The sequence below is a fragment of the Oncorhynchus gorbuscha genome, unplaced genomic scaffold (genome assembly GCF_021184085.1).
Source record: "Oncorhynchus gorbuscha isolate QuinsamMale2020 ecotype Even-year unplaced genomic scaffold, OgorEven_v1.0 Un_scaffold_542, whole genome shotgun sequence".
NCBI classification, from domain to species: domain Eukaryota; kingdom Metazoa; phylum Chordata; class Actinopteri; order Salmoniformes; family Salmonidae; genus Oncorhynchus; species Oncorhynchus gorbuscha.
In genome coordinates, this window is record NW_025745369.1 from 470169 (window position 1) to 491616 (window position 21448).

At 42.2% G+C, this 21448-nt stretch overlaps 1 pseudogene; it reads left to right on the forward strand.

Moving 5' to 3' along the window:
• The window catches only part of LOC124018546, an 83201-nt pseudogene that overhangs the window by 10719 nt on the left and 51034 nt on the right, over positions 1-21448 (forward strand).

The following is a 21448-nucleotide window of genomic DNA, read 5'->3' on the forward strand; positions in this document are numbered from 1 at the left end:
GAGATGACATAGTGGTGGATCTAATAGGACAGGAGAGAGATGACATAGTGGTGGATCTAATAGGACAGGAGAGAGATGACATAGTGGTGGATCCAATAGGACAGGAGAGAGATGACATAGTGGTGGATCTAATAGGACAGGAGAGAGATGACATAGTGGTGGATCCAATAGGACAGGAGAGAGATGACGTAGTGGTGGATCTAATAGGACAGGAGAGAGATGACATAGTGGTGGATCCAATAGGACAGGAGAGAGATGACATAGTGGTGGATCTAATAGGACAGGAGAGAGATGACGTAGTGGTGGATCCAATAGGACAGGAGAGAGATGACGTAGTGGTGGATCTAATAGGACAGGAGAGAGATGACGTAGTGGTGGATCCAATAGGACAGGAGAGAGATGACGTAGTGGTGGATCTAATAGAACAGGAGAGAGATGACGTAGTGGTGGATCTAATAGGACAGGAGAGAGATGACGTAGTGGTGGATCCAATAGGACAGGAGAGAGATGACGTAGTGGTGGATCCAATAGGACAGGAGAGAGATGACATAGTGGTGGATCCAATAGGACAGGAGAGAGATGACATAGTGGTGGATCCAATAGGACAGGAGAGAGATGACATAGTGGTGGATCTAATAGAACAGGAGAGAGATGACATAGTGGTGGATCTAATAGGACAGGAGAGAGATGACATAGTGGTGGATCCAATAGGACAGGAGAGAGATGACAGGAGAGAGTGGTGGATCTAATAGGACAGGAGAGAGATGACATAGTGGTGGATCCAATAGGACAGGAGAGAGATGACATAGTGGTGGATCCAATAGGACAGGAGAGAGATGACATAGTGGTGGATCCAATAGGACAGGAGAGAGATGACATAGTGGTGGATCCAATAGAACAGGAGAGAGATGACATAGTGGTGGATCCAATAGAACAGGAGAGAGATGACATAGTGGTGGATCTAATAGGACAGGAGAGAGATGACATAGTGGTGGATCTAATAGAACAGGAGAGAGATGACATAGTGGTGGATCTAATAGGACAGGAGAGAGATGACATAGTGGTGGATCCAATAGAACAGGAGAGAGATGACATAGTGGTGGATCTAATAGAACAGGAGAGAGATGACATAGTGGTGGATCTAATAGGACAGGAGAGAGATGACATAGTGGTGGATCTAATAGAACAGGAGAGAGATGACATAGTGGTGGATCCAATAGAACAGGAGAGAGATGACATAGTGGTGGATCCAATAGGACAGGAGAGAGATGACATAGTGGTGGATCCAATAGAACAGGAGAGAGATGACATAGTGGTGGATCCAATAGGACAGGAGAGAGATGACATAGTGGTGGATCCAATAGAACAGGAGAGAGATGACATAGTGGTGGGTCCAATAGGACAGGAGAGAGATGACATAGTGGTGGATCTAATAGGACAGGAGAGAGATGACATAGTGGTGGGTCCAATAGGACAGGAGAGAGATGACATAGTGGTGGATCCAATAGAACAGGAGAGAGATGACATAGTGGTGGATCCAATAGAACAGGAGAGAGATGACATAGTGGTGGATCCAATAGAACAGGAGAGAGATGACATAGTGGTGGATCCAATAGGACAGGAGAGAGATGACATAGTGGTGGATCTAATAGAACAGGAGAGAGATGACATAGTGGTGGATCTAATAGGACAGGAGAGAGATGACATAGTGGTGGATCTAATAGGACAGGAGAGAGATGACATAGTGGTGGATCCAATAGAACAGGAGAGAGATGACATAGTGGTGGATCCAATAGAACAGGAGAGAGATGACATAGTGGTGGATCCAATAGGACAGGAGAGAGATGACATAGTGGTGGATCTAATAGGACAGGAGAGAGATGACATAGTGGTGGATCCAATAGGACAGGAGAGAGATGACATAGTGGTGGATCCAATAGAACAGGAGAGAGATGACATAGTGGTGGATCTAATAGAACAGGAGAGAGATGACATAGTGGTGGATCTAATAGAACAGGAGAGAGATGACATAGTGGTGGATCCAATAGAACAGGAGAGAGATGACATAGTGGTGGATCTAATAGGACAGGAGAGAGATGACATAGTGGTGGATCTAATAGGACAGGAGAGAGATGACATAGTGGTGGATCTAATAGGACAGGAGAGAGATGACATAGTGGTGGATCCAATAGGACAGGAGAGAGATGACATAGTGGTGGATCCAATAGGACAGGAGAGAGATGACATAGTGGTGGATCCAATAGAACAGGAGAGAGATGACATAGTGGTGGATCCAATAGAACAGGAGAGAGATGACATAGTGGTGGATCCAATAGGACAGGAGAGAGATGACATAGTGGTGGATCCAATAGAACAGGAGAGAGATGACATAGTGGTGGATCTAATAGAACAGGAGAGAGATGACATAGTGGTGGATCCAATAGGACAGGAGAGAGATGACATAGTGGTGGATCTAATAGAACAGGAGAGAGATGACATAGTGGTGGATCTAATAGGACAGGAGAGAGATGATAGTGGTGGATCCAATAGAACAGGAGAGAGATGACATAGTGGTGGATCTAATAGGACAGGAGAGAGATGACATAGTGGTGGATCCAATAGAACAGGAGAGAGATGATAGTGGTGGATCCAATAGAACAGGAGAGAGATGATAGTGGTGGATCCAATAGAACAGGAGAGAGATGACATAGTGGTGGATCTAATAGGACAGGAGAGAGATGACATAGTGGTGGATCCAATAGGACAGGAGAGAGATGACATAGTGGTGGATCTAATAGAACAGGAGAGAGATGACATAGTGGTGGATCTAATAGAACAGGAGAGAGATGATAGTGGTGGATCCAATAGAACAGGAGAGAGATGACATAGTGGTGGATCTAATAGAACAGGAGAGAGATGATAGTGGTGGATCCAATAGAACAGGAGAGAGATGACATAGTGGTGGATCAATTGGGAAATAAATGGAAATACATTTGTCTAAATTATATAATTGCAACGGTCTATGAATATAAACATTGTAAAATACTTAACCAAAAAGCAGGACTTGGTTATAGAGGATCATTGGTTTCTTATGTTTTGTGGTTGCTGTGAATTGTTTCAGATCACAAGCTCGTAGGCCTATCTATATTTGGGAAGGCCACAATCTGGGCAGCGCGTGTGTCAATGGACCTAGCTGATTATTACGTTGCGGCTGTCAGTGAAAAGCATTTTAAAATATTTGTGAAAATGATGTCTTGAGTATATTTTTATAACGTTGAGACGAGAACGTAACGTCTCTTTCCAGAATGTCTCCGCTGCCTCCCATCCAAGTCTTGAGCATTCAGTGTTTCATAGTGTAAATTTATTGGCCCTTCGATTGAAAAAATAAAAAATCAGATCCCCATTGACGTCCTCATTAGTAAATGTACCGTTAACCCCCGTCATTTGGTTACATTAATGTCTGTAATTAATGAGTCTTTTACCGTTGTCATTCTCAGGGGCGGCAGCGTAGCCTAGTGGTCAGAGCGTTGGACTAGTAACCGGAAGGTTGCAAGTTCAATCCCCCTGACAAGGTACAAATCTGTCGTTCTGCCCCTGTTAACCCACTGTTCCTAGACCAGTAACCCACTGTTCCTAGGACAGTGTCAACTCTCTCTCTCATTCATATCGTTTCACAACACTGAGTATTGGACAGTGTTATTGAATAACTCTGTTTGCTTCAGTTTGTCTTATTGCATATTTGACATTTTTGTCTGGATATTTCAGGTCAGAGCAGCATTGATTTTGATCTTCCTTGCCCCAGCAAGGGGAACACGTCTCGGTGCTTATGAGCCAACGGCGGTGTGATCGTCTCGGCTCTCACGCTCAACTCACCATGTAGAATTAGGCTTTTAAGGGATTATGTGATCAATGAGAAGATGAATTAAAATGAATCTCTCTCTAGGCTGTATTTCTCTCACATCTCCAGTGTTTAATATAGGCTACAGTCACACTGCAAGTTGGCCTGCTTTCGTATCGCTGCCGTTTTGAAGTAGTAATCTACTCTGTTGTGTGTCGTGAAAACAGACTGTCAGAAAGGCTTTGTGTCTCTTTGTGGTCTGGCTGCACCACTATGTAAGAAAACAAAGATATGATCATTTTAAGGCCATTTTTACATTTTGTTTGTCCCTCTAGATTGCAGTAAATGGCACTTACAGGTGTTTTAAAAAACACCCCGCAAAGATCTGTCGTTACAGAGATGACGGATCAGGTGACTCTGACCTGGATGGCCAGAACAAGTAGGTTCAACTGATGTACTGTTTTAATAAACAGGTCTCTTCCTCTCTCGTCCTGACTGGTAACATGGTAGTGTGTTACTCAGTGTGTTTAATAAACAGGTCTCTTCCTCTCTCGTCCTGACTGGTAACATGGTAGTGTGTTACTCAGTGTGTTTAATAAACAGGTCTCTTCCTCTCTCGTCCTGACTGGTAACATGGTAGTGTGTTACTCAGTGTGTTTAATAAACAGGTCTCTTCCTCTCTCGTCCTGACTGGTAACATGGTAGTGTGTTACTCAGTGTGTTTAATAAACCGGTCTCTTCCTCTCTCGTCCTGACTGGTAACATGGTAGTGTGTTACTCAGTGTGTTTAATAAACAGGTCTCTTCCTCTCTCGTCCTGACTGGTAACATGGTAGTGTGTTACTCAGTGTGTTTAATAAACAGGTCTCTTCCTCTCTCGTCCTGACTGGTAACATGGTAGTGTGTTTAATAAACAGGTCTCCTCCTCTCTCGTCCTGACTGGTAACATGGTAGTGTGTTACTCAGTGTGTTTAATAAACAGGTCTCTTCCTCTCTCGTCCTGACTGGTAACATGGTAGTGTGTTACTCAGTGTGTTTAATAAACAGGTCTCTTCCTCTCTCGTCCTGACTGGTAACATGGGTAGTGTGTTACTCAGTGTGTTTAATAAACAGGTCTCTTCCTCTCTCGTCCTGACTGGTAACATGGTAGTGTGTTACTCAGTGTGTTTAATAAACAGGTCTCCTCCTCTCTCGTCCTGACTGGTAACATGGTAGTGTGTTACTCAGTGTGTTTAATAAACAGGTCTCTTCCTCTCTCGTCCTGACTGGTAACATGGTAGTGTGTTACTCAGTGTGTTTAATAAACAGGTCTCTTCCTCTCTCGTCCTGACTGGTAACATGGTAGTGTGTTACTCAGTGTGTTTAATAAACAGGTCTCCTCCTCTCTCGTCCTGACTGGTAACATGGGTAGTGTGTTACTCAGTGTGTTTAATAAACAGGTCTCCTCCTCTCTCGTCCTGACTGGTAACATGGTAGTGTGTTACTCAGTGTGTTTAATAAACAGGTCTCTTCCTCTCTCGTCCTGACTGGTAACATGGTAGTGTGTTACTCAGTGTGTTTAATAAACAGGTCTCTTCCTCTCTCGTCCTGACTGGTAACATGGTAGTGTGTTACTCAGTGTGTTTAATAAACAGGTCTCTTCCTCTCTCGTCCTGACTGGTAACATGGTAGTGTGTTACTCAGTGTGTTTAATAAACAGGTCTCTTCCTCTCTCGTCCTGACTGGTAACATGGTAGTGTGTTACTCAGTGTGTTTAATAAACAGGTCTCTTCCTCTCTCGTCCTGACTGGTAACATGGTAGTGTGTTACTCAGTGTGTTTAATAAACAGGTCTCCTTCCTCTCTCGTCCTGACTGGTAACATGGTAGTGTGTTACTCAGTGTGTTTAATAAACAGGTCTCTTCCTCTCTCGTCCTGACTGGTAACATGGTAGTGTGTTACTCAGTGTGTTTAATAAACAGGTCTCCTCCTCTCTCGTCCTGACTGGTAACATGGTAGTGTGTTTAATAAACAGGTCTCTTCCTCTCTCGTCCTGACTGGTAACATGGTAGTGTGTTACTCAGTGTGTTTAATAAACAGGTCTCTTCCTCTCTCGTCCTGACTGGTAACATGGTAGTGTGTTACTCAGTGTGTTTAATAAACAGGTCTCTTCCTCTCTCGTCCTGACTGGTAACATGGTAGTGTGTTACTCAGTGTGTTTAATAAACAGGTCTCTTCCTCTCTCGTCCTGACTGGTAACATGGTAGTGTGTTACTCAGTGTGTTTAATAAACAGGTCTCTTCCTCTCTCGTCCTGACTGGTAACATGGTAGTGTGTTACTCAGTGTGTTTAATAAACAGGTCTCTTCCTCTCTCGTCCTGACTGGTAACATGGTAGTGTGTTACTCAGTGTGTTTAATAAACAGGTCTCTTCCTCTCTCGTCCTGACTGGTAACATGGTAGTGTGTTACTCAGTGTGTTTAATAAACAGGTCTCTTCCTCTCTCGTCCTGACTGGTAACATGGTAGTGTGTTACTCAGTGTGTTTAATAAACAGGTCTCTTCCTCTCTCGTCCTGACTGGTAACATGGTAGTGTGTTTAATAAACAGGTCTCCTCCTCTCTCGTCCTGACTGGTAACATGGTAGTGTGTTACTCAGTGTGTTTAATAAACAGGTCTCTTCCTCTCTCGTCCTGACTGGTAACATGGTAGTGTGTTACTCAGTGTGTTTAATAAACAGGTCTCTTCCTCTCTCGTCCTGACTGGTAACATGGGTAGTGTGTTACTCAGTGTGTTTAATAAACAGGTCTCTTCCTCTCTCGTCCTGACTGGTAACATGGTAGTGTGTTACTCAGTGTGTTTAATAAACAGGTCTCCTCCTCTCTCGTCCTGACTGGTAACATGGTAGTGTGTTACTCAGTGTGTTTAATAAACAGGTCTCTTCCTCTCTCGTCCTGACTGGTAACATGGTAGTGTGTTACTCAGTGTGTTTAATAAACAGGTCTCTTCCTCTCTCGTCCTGACTGGTAACATGGTAGTGTGTTACTCAGTGTGTTTAATAAACAGGTCTCTTCCTCTCTCGTCCTGACTGGTAACATGGTAGTGTGTTACTCAGTGTGTTTAATAAACAGGTCTCCTCCTCTCTCGTCCTGACTGGTAACATGGGTAGTGTGTTACTCAGTGTGTTTAATAAACAGGTCTCCTCCTCTCTCGTCCTGACTGGTAACATGGTAGTGTGTTACTCAGTGTGTTTAATAAACAGGTCTCTTCCTCTCTCGTCCTGACTGGTAACATGGTAGTGTGTTACTCAGTGTGTTTAATAAACAGGTCTCTTCCTCTCTCGTCCTGACTGGTAACATGGTAGTGTGTTACTCAGTGTGTTTAATGGCTCAGAGTCACAACGTGGTGTTATCATGACATTGGATAAGCTTCTGTTGAGACCAGAGAACCAGTTAGATTGTGTTTCAGCCTGGGCCCGTTGGTCAGTAAGGTGAAGGAGTACCAGGTAGTTTATATATATATATATATTGTTTCAGCCTGGGCCCGTTGGTCAGTAAGGTGAAGGAGTACCAGGTAGTTTATATATATATATATATATATATTGTGTTTCAGCCTGGGCCCGTTGGTCAGTAAGGTGAAGGAGTACCAGGTAGTTTATTATATATATATATATTGTGTTTCAGCCTGGGCCCGTTGGTCAGTAAGGTGAAGGAGTACCAGGTAGTTTATATTGATATATATATATATATATATATTGTGTTCCAGCCTGGGCCCGTTGGTCAGTAAGGTGAAGGAGTACCAGGTAGTTTATATATATATATATATGTTTCAGCCTGGGCCCGTTGGTCAGTAAGGTGAAGGAGTACCAGGTAGTTTATATTATATATATATATTGTGTTTCAGCCTGGGCCCGTTGGTCAGTAAGGTGAAGGAGTACCAGGTAGTTTATATTGATATATATATATATATATATATATATATATATATATATATATATATATATATTGTGTTCCAGCCTGGGCCCGTTGGTCAGTAAGGTGAAGGAGTACCAGGTAGTTTATATATATATATTGTGTTTCAGCCTGGGCCCGTTGGTCAATAAGGTGAAGGAGTACCAGGTAGTTTATATTGATATATATATTGTGTTTCAGCCTGGGCCCGTTGGTCAATAAGGTGAAGGAGTACCAGGTAGTTTATATTGATATATATATTGTGTTTCAGCCTGGGCCCGTTGGTCAATAAGGTGAAGGAGTACCAGGTAGTTTATATTGATATATATATTGTGTTTCAGCCTGGGCCCGTTGGTCAGTAAGGTGAAGGAGTACCAGGTAGTTTATATATATATATATATTGTGTTTCAGCCTGGGCCCGTTGGTCAGTAAGGTGAAGGAGTACCAGGTAGTTTATATATATATATATTGTGTTCCAGCCTGGGCCCGTTGGTCAGTAAGGTGAAGGAGTACCAGGTAGTTTATATATATATATATATATATTGTGTTCCAGCCTGGGCCCGTTGGTCAGTAAGGTGAAGGAGTACCAGGTAGTTTATATATATATATATATATGTATTCATATATATATATATTGGTCAGTAGGTGAAGTACCAGGTAGTATATATATATATATATTGTGTTCCAGCCTGGGCCCGTTGGTCAGTAAGGTGAAGGAGTACCAGGTAGTTTATATTGATATATATATTGTGTTTCAGCCTGGGCCCGTTGGTCAGTAAGGTGAAGGAGTACCAGGTAGTTTATATTGATATATATATTGTGTTTCAGCCTGGGCCCGTTGGTCAGTAAGGTGAAGGAGTACCAGGTAGTTTATATTGATATATATATTGTGTTCCAGCCTGGGCCCGTTGGTCAGTAAGGTGAAGGAGTACCAGGTAGTTTATATATATATATATATTGTGTTCCAGCCTGGGCCCGTTGGTCAGTAAGGTGAAGGAGTACCAGGTAGTTTATATTGATATATATATTGTGTTTCAGCCTGGGCCCGTTGGTCAGTAAGGTGAAGGAGTACCAGGTAGTTTATATTGATATATATATTGTGTTTCAGCCTGGGCCCGTTGGTCAGTAAGGTGAAGGAGTACCAGGTAGTTTATATTGATATATATATTGTGTTCCAGCCTGGGCCCGTTGGTCAGTAAGGTGAAGGAGTACCAGGTAGTTTATATATATATATATATTGTGTTCCAGCCTGGGCCCGTTGGTCAGTAAGGTGAAGGAGTACCAGGTAGTTTATATATATATATTGTGTTTCAGCCTGGGCCCGTTGGTCAATAAGGTGAAGGAGTACCAGGTAGTTTATAAATATATATTGTGTTCCAGCCTGGGCCCGTTGGTCAGTAAGGTGAAGGAGTACCAGGTAGTTAATATTGATATATATATTGTGTTCCAGCCTGGGCCCGTTGGTCAGTAAGGTGAAGGAGTACCAGGTGGAGACTATAGTGGACACCCTGTGTACCAACATGCTGGCAGACAAGGAGCAGCTCCGAGACATCTCCAGCATCGGACTGAAGACGGTCATAGGAGAACTGCCCCCTGCGTCCAGCGGTAAGTACCACCCTGACCCCTGACCTCTAACCTGTACCCCGATCACTTTTCAGAGACACGGGCCTTCACAAAGCTGATCTTGGATCAGTTTTTCCTTCTCTTTTCAGTTCATGATGAGTAAGGTTATGTGGAACGAAGGGCCCAATCCATGAACTGATGGACTATCCCCTCTAGTGATGGTGTTATAGGTAATGAACTGATGGACTATCCCCTCTAGTGATGGTGTTATAGTGTTATAGGTAATGAACTGATGGACTATCCCCTCTAGTGATGGTGTTATAGGTAATGAACTGATGGACTATCCCCTCTAGTGATGGTGTTATAGTGTTATAGGTAATGAACTGATGGACTATCCCCTCTAGTGATGGTGTTGTAGGTAATGAACTGATGGACTATCCCCTCTAGTGATGGTGTTATAGTGTTATAGGTAATGAACTGATGGACTATCCCCTCTAGTGATGGTGTTATAGGTAATGAACTGATGGACTATCCCCTCTAGTGATGGTGTTATAGGTAATGAACTGATGGACTATCCCCTCTAGTGATGGTGTTATAGGTAATGAACTGATGGACTATCCCCTCTAGTGATGGTGTTATAGTGTTATAGGTAATGAACTGATGGACCATCCCCTCTAGTGATGGTGTTATAGGTAATGAACTGATGGACTATCCCCTCTAGTGATGGTGTTATAGGTAATGAACTGATGGACTATCCCCTCTAGTGATGGTGTTGTAGTGTTATAGGTAATGAACTGATGGACTATCCCCTCTAGTGATGGTGTTGTAGGTAATGAACTGATGGACTATCCCCTCTAGTGATGGTGTTATAGGTAATGATCTGATGGACTATCCCCTCTAGTGATGGTGTTGTAGTGTTATAGGTAATGAACTGATGGACTATCCCCTCTAGTGATGGTGTTATAGGTAATGAACTGATGGACTATCCCCTCTAGTGATGGTGTTATAGGTAATGAACTGATGGACTATCCCCTCTAGTGATGGTGTTATAGGTAATGAACTGATGGACTATCCCCTCTAGTGATGGTGTTATAGTGTTATAGGTAATGAACTGATGGACTATCCCCTCTAGTGATGGTGTTGTAGTGTTATAGGTAATGAACTGATGGACTATCCCCTCTAGTGATGGTGTTGTAGTGTTATAGGTAATGAACTGATGGACTATCCCCTCTAGTGATGGTGTTATAGGTAATGAACTGATGGACTATCCCCTCTAGTGATGGTGTTATAGGTAATGAACTGATGGACTATCCCCTCTAGTGATGGTGTTATAGGTAATGAACTGATGGACTATCCCCTCTAGTGATGGTGTTTATAGGTAATGAACTGATGGACTATCCCCTCTAGTGATGGTGTTGTAGTGTTATAGGTAATGAACTGATGGACTATCCCCTCTAGTGATGGTGTTATAGGTAATGAACTGATGGACTATCCCCTCTAGTGATGGTGTTGTAGTGTTATAGGTAATGAACTGATGGACTATCCCCTCTAGTGATGGTGTAGGTAATGGATGGTCTAGTGATGGTGTTATAGGTAATGAACTGATGGACTATCCCCTCTAGTGATGGTGTTATAGGTAATGAACTGATGGACTATCCCCTCTAGTGATGGTGTTATAGGTAATGAACTGATGGACTATCCCCTCTAGTGATGGTGTTATAGTGTTATAGGTAATGGACTGATGGACTATCCCCTCTAGTGATGGTGTTATAGGTAATGAACTGATGGACTATCCCCTCTAGTGATGGTGTTATAGGTAATGAACTGATGGACTATCCCCTCTAGTGATGGTGTTATAGTGTTATAGGTAATGAACTGATGGACTATCCCCTCTAGTGATGGTGTTATAGGTAATGAACTGATGGACTATCCCCTCTAGTGATGGTGTTATAGGTAATGAACTGATGGACTATCCCCTCTAGTGATGGTGTTATAGTGTTATAGGTAATGGACTGATGGACTATCCCCTCTAGTGATGGTGTTATAGGTAATGAACTGATGGACTATCCCCTCTAGTGATGGTGTTATAGATAATGAACTGATGGACTATCCCCTCTAGTGATGGTGTTATAGTGTTATAGGTAATGAACTGATGGACTATCCCCTCTAGTGATGGTGTTATAGGTAATGAACTGATGGACTATCCCCTCTAGTGATGGTGTTATAGGTAATGAACTGATGGACTATCCCTCTAGTGATGGTGTTATAGGTAATGAACTGATGGACTATCCCCTCTAGTGATGGTGTTATAGTGTTATAGGTAATGAACTGATGGACTATCCCCTCTAGTGATGGTGTTATAGGTAATGAACTGATGGACTATCCCCTCTAGTGATGGTGTTATAGTGTTATAGGTAATGAACTGATGGACTATCCCCTCTAGTGATGGTGTTATAGGTAATGAACTGATGGACTATCCCCTCTAGTGATGGTGTTATAGGTAATGAACTGATGGACTATCCCCTCTAGTGATGGTGTTATAGGTAATGAACTGATGGACTATCCCCTCTAGTGATGGTGTTATAGTGTTATAGGTAATGAACTGATGGACTATCCCCTCTAGTGATGGTGTTATAGTGTTATAGGTAATGAACTGATGGACTATCCCCTCTAGTGATGGTGTTATAGGTAATGAACTGATGGACTATCCCCTCTAGTGATGGTGTTATAGGTAATGAACTGATGGACTATCCCCTCTAGTGATGGTGTTATAGGTAATGAACTGATGGACTATCCCCTCTAGTGATGGTGTTATAGTGTTATAGGTAATGAACTGATGGACTATCCCCTCTAGTGATGGTGTTATAGGTAATGAACTGATGGACTATCCCCTCTAGTGATGGTGTTATAGTGTTATAGGTAATGAACTGATGGACTATCCCCTCTAGTGATGGTGTTATAGGTAATGAACTGATGGACTATCCCCTCTAGTAATGATGGTGTTATAGGTAATGAACTGATGGACTATCCCCTCTAGTGATGGTGTTATAGGTAATGAACTGATGGACTATCCCCTCTAGTGATGGTGTTATAGTGTTATAGGTAATGAACTGATGGACTATCCCCTCTAGTGATGGTGTTATAGGTAATGAACTGATGGACTATCCCCTAGTGATGGTGTTATAGGTAATGAACTGATGGACTATCCCCTCTAGTGATGGTGTTATAGGTAATGAACTGATGGACTATCCCCTCTAGTGATGGTGTTGTAGTGTTATAGGTAATGAACTGATGGACTATCCCCTCTAGTGATGGTGTTATAGGTAATGATCTGATGGACTATCCCCTCTAGTGATGGTGTTATAGGTAATGAACTGATGGACTATCCCCTCTAGTGATGGTGTTATAGGTAATGAACTGATGGACTATCCCCTCTAGTGATGGTGTTGTAGTGTTATAGGTAATGAACTGATGGACTATCCCCTCTAGTGATGGTGTTATAGTGTTATAGGTAATGAACTGATGGACTATCCCTCTAGTGATGGTGTTATAGGTAATGAACTGATGGACTATCCCCTCTAGTGATGGTGTTATAGGTAATGAACTGATGGACTATCCCCTCTAGTGATGGTGTTGTAGGTAATGAACTGATGGACTATCCCCTCTAGTGATGGTGTTATAGGTAATGATCTGATGGACTATCCCCTCTAGTGATGGTGTTGTAGTGTTATAGGTAATGAACTGATGGACTATCCCCTCTAGTGATGGTGTTATAGGTAATGAACTGATGGACTATCCCCTCTAGTGATGGTGTTATAGGTAATGAACTGATGGACTATCCCCTCTAGTGATGGTGTTATAGGTAATGAACTGATGGACTATCCCCTCTAGTGATGGTGTTATAGTGTTATAGGTAATGAACTGATGGACTATCCCCTCTAGTGATGGTGTTATAGGTAATGAACTGATGGACTATCCCCTCTAGTGATGGTGTTATAGGTAATGAACTGATGGACTATCCCCTCTAGTGATGGTGTTATAGGTAATGAACTGATGGACTATCCCCTCTAGTGATGGTGTTGTAGTGTTGTAGGTAATGAATTGATGGACTATCCCCTCTAGTGATGGTGTTATAGTGTTGTAGGTAATGAACTGATGGACTATCCCCTCTAGTGATGGTGTTATAGGTAATGAACTGATGGACTATCCCCTCTAGTGATGGTGTTATAGGTAAATGAACTGATGGACTATCCCCTCTAGTGATGGTGTTGTAGTGTTATAGGTAAATGAACTGATGGACTATCCCCTCTAGTGATGGTGTTGTAGTGTTATAGGTAATGATCTGATGGACTATCCCCTCTAGTGATGGTGTTGTAGGTAATGAACTGATGGACTATCCCCTCTAGTGATGGTGTTATAGGTAATGATCTGATGGACTATCCCCTCTAGTGATGGTGTTGTAGTGTTATAGGTAATGAACTGATGGACTATCCCCTCTAGTGATGGTGTTATAGGTAATGAACTGATGGACTATCCCCTCTAGTGATGGTGTTATAGGTAATGAACTGATGGACTATCCCCTCTAGTGATGGTGTTATAGGTAATGAACTGATGGACTATCCCCTCTAGTGATGGTGTTATAGGTAATGAACTGATGGACTATCCCCTCTAGTGATGGTGTTATAGGTAATGAACTGATGGACTATCCCCTCTAGTGATGGTGTTATAGGTAATGAACTGATGGACTATCCCCTCTAGTGATGGTGTTATAGGTAATGAACTGATGGACTATCCCCTCTAGTGATGGTGTTATAGGTAATGAACTGATGGACTATCCCCTCTAGTGATGGTGTTGTAGTGTTGTAGGTAATGAACTGATGGACTATCCCCTCTAGTGATGGTGTTATAGTGTTGTAGGTAATGAACTGATGGACTATCCCCTCTAGTGATGGTGTTATAGGTAATGAACTGATGGACTATCCCCTCTAGTGATGGTGTTATAGGTAATGAACTGATGGACTATCCCCTCTAGTGATGGTGTTGTAGTGTTGTAGGTAATGAACTGATGGACTATCCCCTCTAGTGATGGTGTTATAGGTAATGAACTGATGGACTATCCCCTCTAGTGATGGTGTTATAGGTAAATGAACTGATGGACTATCCCCTCTAGTGATGGTGTTGTAGTGTTATAGGTAATGATCTGATGGACTATCCCCTCTAGTGATGGTGTTGTAGGTAATGAACTGATGGACTATCCCCTCTAGTGATGGTGTTATAGGTAATGATCTGATGGACTATCCCCTCTAGTGATGGTGTTATAGGTAATGAACTGATGGACTATCCCCTCTAGTGATGGTGTTGTAGTGTTATAGGTAATGAACTGATGGACTATCCCCTCTAGTGATGGTGTTATAGGTAATGAACTGATGGACTATCCCCTCTAGTGATGGTGTTATAGGTAATGATCTGATGGACTATCCCCTCTAGTGATGGTGTTATAGGTAATGAACTGATGGACTATCCCCTCTAGTGATGGTGTTATAGGTAATGAACTGATGGACTATCCCCTCTAGTGATGGTGTTATAGGTAATGAACTGATGGACTATCCCCTCTAGTGATGGTGTTATAGGTAATGATCTGATGGACTATCCCCTCTAGTGATGGTGTTATAGTGTTATAGGTAATGAACTGATGGACTATCCCCTCTAGTGATGGTGTTATAGGTAATGAACTGATGGACTATCCCCTCTAGTGATGGTGTTATAGGTAATGAACTGATGGACTATCCCCTCTAGTGATGGTGTTATAGGTAATGAACTGATGGACTATCCCCTCTAGTGATGGTGTTATAGTGTTATAGGTAATGAACTGATGGACTATCCCCTCTAGTGATGGTGTTATAGTGTTATAGGTAATGAACTGATGGACTATCCCCTCTAGTGATGGTGTTATAGGTAATGAACTGATGGACTATCCCCTCTAGTGATGGTGTTATAGGTAATGAACTGATGGACTATCCCCTCTAGTGATGGTGTTATAGGTAATGAACTGATGGACTATCCCCTCTAGTGATGGTGTTATAGTGTTATAGGTAATGAACTGATGGACTATCCCCTCTAGTGATGGTGTTATAGGTAATGAACTGATGGACTATCCCCTCTAGTGATGGTGTTATAGTGTTATAGGTAATGAACTGATGGACTATCCCCTCTAGTGATGGTGTTATAGGTAATGAACTGATGGACTATCCCCTCTAGTGATGGTGTTATAGGTAATGAACTGATGGACTATCCCCTCTAGTGATGGTGTTATAGGTAATGAACTGATGGACTATCCCCTCTAGTGATGGTGTTATAGTGTTATAGGTAATGAACTGATGGACTATCCCCTCTAGTGATGGTGTTATAGGTAATGAACTGATGGACTATCCCCTCTAGTGATGGTGTTATAGGTAATGAACTGATGGACTATCCCCTCTAGTGATGGTGTTATAGGTAATGAACTGATGGACTATCCCCTCTAGTGATGGTGTTGTAGTGTTATAGGTAATGAACTGATGGACTATCCCCTCTAGTGATGGTGTTATAGGTAATGATCTGATGGACTATCCCCTCTAGTGATGGTGTTATAGGTAATGAACTGATGGACTATCCCCTCTAGTGATGGTGTTATAGGTAATGAACTGATGGACTATCCCCTCTAGTGATGGTGTTGTAGTGTTGTAGGTAATGAACTGACGGACTATCCCCTCTAGTGATGGTGTTATAGTGTTATAGGTAATGAACTGATGGACTATCCCCTCTAGTGATGGTGTTATAGGTAATGAACTGATGGACTATCCCCTCTAGTGATGGTGTTATAGGTAATGAACTGATGGACTATCCCCTCTAGTGATGGTGTTGTAGGTAATGAACTGATGGACTATCCCCTCTAGTGATGGTGTTATAGGTAATGATCTGATGGACTATCCCCTCTAGTGATGGTGTTGTAGTGTTATAGGTAATGAACTGATGGACTATCCCCTCTAGTGATGGTGTTATAGGTAATGAACTGATGGACTATCCCCTCTAGTGATGGTGTTATAGGTAATGAACTGATGGACTATCCCCTCTAGTGATGGTGTTATAGGTAATGAACTGATGGACTATCCCCTCTAGTGATGGTGTTATAGTGTTATAGGTAATGAACTGATGGACTATCCCCTCTAGTGATGGTGTTATAGGTAATGAACTGATGGACTATCCCCTCTAGTGATGGTGTTATAGGTAATGAACTGATGGACTATCCCCTCTAGTGATGGTGTTATAGGTAATGAACTGATGGACTATCCCCTCTAGTGATGGTGTTGTAGTGTTGTAGGTAATGAATTGATGGACTATCCCCTCTAGTGATGGTGTTATAGTGTTGTAGGTAATGAACTGATGGACTATCCCCTCTAGTGATGGTGTTATAGGTAATGAACTGATGGACTATCCCCTCTAGTGATGGTGTTATAGGTAAATGAACTGATGGACTATCCCCTCTAGTGATGGTGTTGTAGTGTTATAGGTAAATGAACTGATGGACTATCCCCTCTAGTGATGGTGTTGTAGTGTTATAGGTAATGATCTGATGGACTATCCCCTCTAGTGATGGTGTTGTAGGTAATGAACTGATGGACTATCCCCTCTAGTGATGGTGTTATAGGTAATGATCTGATGGACTATCCCCTCTAGTGATGGTGTTGTAGTGTTATAGGTAATGAACTGATGGACTATCCCCTCTAGTGATGGTGTTATAGGTAATGAACTGATGGACTATCCCCTCTAGTGATGGTGTTATAGGTAATGAACTGATGGACTATCCCCTCTAGTGATGGTGTTATAGGTAATGAACTGATGGACTATCCCCTCTAGTGATGGTGTTATAGGTAATGAACTGATGGACTATCCCCTCTAGTGATGGTGTTATAGGTAATGAACTGATGGACTATCCCCTCTAGTGATGGTGTTATAGGTAATGAACTGATGGACTATCCCCTCTAGTGATGGTGTTATAGGTAATGAACTGATGGACTATCCCCTCTAGTGATGGTGTTATAGGTAATGAACTGATGGACTATCCCCTCTAGTGATGGTGTTGTAGTGTTGTAGGTAATGAACTGATGGACTATCCCCTCTAGTGATGGTGTTATAGTGTTGTAGGTAATGAACTGATGGACTATCCCCTCTAGTGATGGTGTTATAGGTAATGAACTGATGGACTATCCCCTCTAGTGATGGTGTTATAGGTAATGAACTGATGGACTATCCCCTCTAGTGATGGTGTTGTAGTGTTGTAGGTAATGAACTGATGGACTATCCCCTCTAGTGATGGTGTTATAGGTAATGAACTGATGGACTATCCCCTCTAGTGATGGTGTTATAGGTAAATGAACTGATGGACTATCCTCTAGTGATGGTGTTGTAGTGTTATAGGTAATGATCTGATGGACTATCCCCTCTAGTGATGGTGTTGTAGGTAATGAACTGATGGACTATCCCCTCTAGTGATGGTGTTATAGGTAATGATCTGATGGACTATCCCCTCTAGTGATGGTGTTATAGGTAATGAACTGATGGACTATCCCCTCTAGTGATGGTGTTGTAGTGTTATAGGTAATGAACTGATGGACTATCCCCTCTAGTGATGGTGTTATAGGTAATGAACTGATGGACTATCCCCTCTAGTGATGGTGTTATAGGTAATGATCTGATGGACTATCCCCTCTAGTGATGGTGTTATAGGTAATGAACTGATGGACTATCCCCTCTAGTGATGGTGTTATAGGTAATGAACTGATGGACTATCCCCTCTAGTGATGGTGTTATAGGTAATGAACTGATGGACTATCCCCTCTAGTGATGGTGTTATAGGTAATGATCTGATGGACTATCCTCTAGTGATGGTGTTATAGTGTTATAGGTAATGAACTGATGGACTATCCCCTCTAGTGATGGTGTTATAGGTAATGAACTGATGGACTATCCCCTCTAGTGATGGTGTTATAGGTAATGAACTGATGGACTATCCCCTCTAGTGATGGTGTTATAGGTAATGAACTGATGGACTATCCCCTCTAGTGATGGTGTTATAGGTAATGAACTGATGGACTATCCCCTCTAGTGATGGTGTTATAGGTAAATGAACTGATGGACTATCCCCTCTAGTGATGGTGTTGTAGTGTTGTAGGTAATGAACTGATGGACTATCCCCTCTAGTGATGGTGTTATAGGTAATGAACTGATGGACTATCCCCTCTAGTGATGGTGTTATAGGTAATGAACTGATGGACTATACCCTCTAGTGATGGTGTTATAGGTAAATGAACTGATGGACTATCCCCTCTAGTGATGGTGTTGTAGTGTTATAGGTAATGAACTGATGGACTATCCCCTCTAGTGATGGTGTTATAGGTAATGAACTGATGGACTATCCCCTCTAGTGATGGTGTTATAGGTAATGAACTGATGGACTATCCCCTCTAGTGATGGTGTTATAGGTAATGAACTGATGGACTATCCCCTCTAGTGATGGTGTTATAGTGTTATAGGTAATGAACTGATGGACTATCCCCTCTAGTGATGGTGTTATAGGTAATGAACTGATGGACTATCCCCTCTAGTGATGGTGTTATAGGTAATGAACTGATGGACTATCCCCTCTAGTGATGGTGTTATAGGTAATGAACTGATGGACTATCCCCTCTAGTGATGGTGTTGTAGTGTTGTAGGTAATGAATTGATGGACTATCCCCTCTAGTGATGGTGTTATAGTGTTGTAGGTAATGAACTGATGGACTATCCCCTCTAGTGATGGTGTTATAGGTAATGAACTGATGGACTATCCCCTCTAGTGATGGTGTTATAGGTAAATGAACTGATGGACTATCCCCTCTAGTGATGGTGTTGTAGTGTTATAGGTAAATGAACTGATGGACTATCCCCTCTAGTGATGGTGTTGTAGTGTTATAGGTAATGATCTGATGGACTATCCCCTCTAGTGATGGTGTTGTAGGTAATGAACTGATGGACTATCCCCTCTAGTGATGGTGTTATAGGTAATGATCTGATGGACTATCCCCTCTAGTGATGGTGTTGTAGTGTTATAGGTAATGAACTGATGGACTATCCCCTCTAGTGATGGTGTTATAGGTAATGAACTGATGGACTATCCCCTCTAGTGATGGTGTTATAGGTAATGAACTGATGGACTATCCCCTCTAGTGATGGTGTTATAGGTAATGAACTGATGGACTATCCCCTCTAGTGATGGTGTTATAGGTAATGAACTGATGGACTATCCCCTCTAGTGATGGTGTTATAGGTAATGAACTGATGGACTATCCCCTCTAGTGATGGTGTTATAGGTAATGAACTGATGGACTATCCCCTCTAGTGATGGTGTTATAGGTAATGAACTGATGGACTATCCCCTCTAGTGATGGTGTTATAGGTAATGAACTGATGGACTATCCCCTCTAGTGATGGTGTTGTAGTGTTGTAGGTAATGAACTGATGGACTATCCCCTCTAGTGATGGTGTTATAGTGTTGTAGGTAATGAACTGATGGACTATCCCCTCTAGTGATGGTGTTATAGGTAATGAACTGATGGACTATCCCCTCTAGTGATGGTGTTGTAGTGTTGTAGGTAATGAACTGATGGACTATCCCCTCTAGTGATGGTGTTATAGGTAATGAACTGATGGACTATCCCCTCTAGTGATGGTGTTATAGGTAAATGAACTGATGGACTATCCCCTCTAGTGATGGTGTTGTAGTGTTATAGGTAATGATCTGATGGACTATCCCCTCTAGTGATGGTGTTGTAGGTAATGAACTGATGGACTATCCCCTCTAGTGATGGTGTTATAGGTAATGATCTGATGGACTATCCCCTCTAGTGATGGTGTTATAGGTAATGAACTGATGGACTATCCCCTCTAGTGATGGTGTTGTAGGTAATGAACTGATGGACTATCCCCTCTAGTGATGGTGTTATAGGTAATGAACTGATGGACTATCCCCTCTAGTGATGGTGTTATAGGTAATGAACTGATGGACTATCCCCTCTAGTGATGGTGTTGTAGTGTTATAGGTAATGATCTGATGGACTATCCCCTCTAGTGATGGTGTTGTAGGTAATGAACTGATGGACTATCCCCTCTAGTGATGGTGTTATAGGTAATGATCTGATGGACTATCCCCTCTAGTGATGGTGTTATAGGTAATGAACTGATGGACTATCCCCTCTAGTGATGGTGTTGTAGTGTTATAGGTAATGAACTGATGGACTATCCCCTCTAGTGATGGTGTTATAGGTAATGAACTGATGGACTATCCCCTCTAGTGATGGTGTTATAGGTAATGAACTGATGGACTATCCCCTCTAGTGATGGTGTTGTAGTGTTATAGGTAATGAACTGATGGACTATCCCCTCTAGTGATGGTGTTATAGGTAATGAACTGATGGACTATCCCCTCTAGTGATGGTGTTATAGGTAATGAACTGATGGACTATCCCCTCTAGTGATGGTGTTATAGGTAATGAACTGATGGACTATCCCCTCTAGTGATGGTGTTATAGTGTTATAGGTAATGAACTGATGGACTATCCCCTCTAGTGATGGTGTTATAGGTAATGAACTGATGGACTATCCCCTCTAGTGATGGTGTTATAGGTAATGAACTGATGGACTATCCCCTCTAGTGATGGTGTTATAGGTAATGAACTGATGGACTATCCCCTCTAGTGATGGTGTTGTAGTGTTGTAGGTAATGAACTGATGGACTATCCCCTCTAGTGATGGTGTTATAGTGTTGTAGGTAATGGACTGATGGACTATCCCCTCTAGTGATGGTGTTATAGGTAATGAACTGATGGACTATCCCCTCTAGTGATGGTGTTATAGGTAATGATCTGATGGACTATCCCCTCTAGTGATGGTGTTATAGTGTTATAGGTAATGAACTGATGGACTATCCCCTCTAGTGATGGTGTTATAGGTAATGAACTGATGGACTATCCCCTCTAGTGATGGTGTTATAGGTAATGAACTGATGGACTATCCCCTCTAGTGATGGTGTTATAGGTAATGAACTG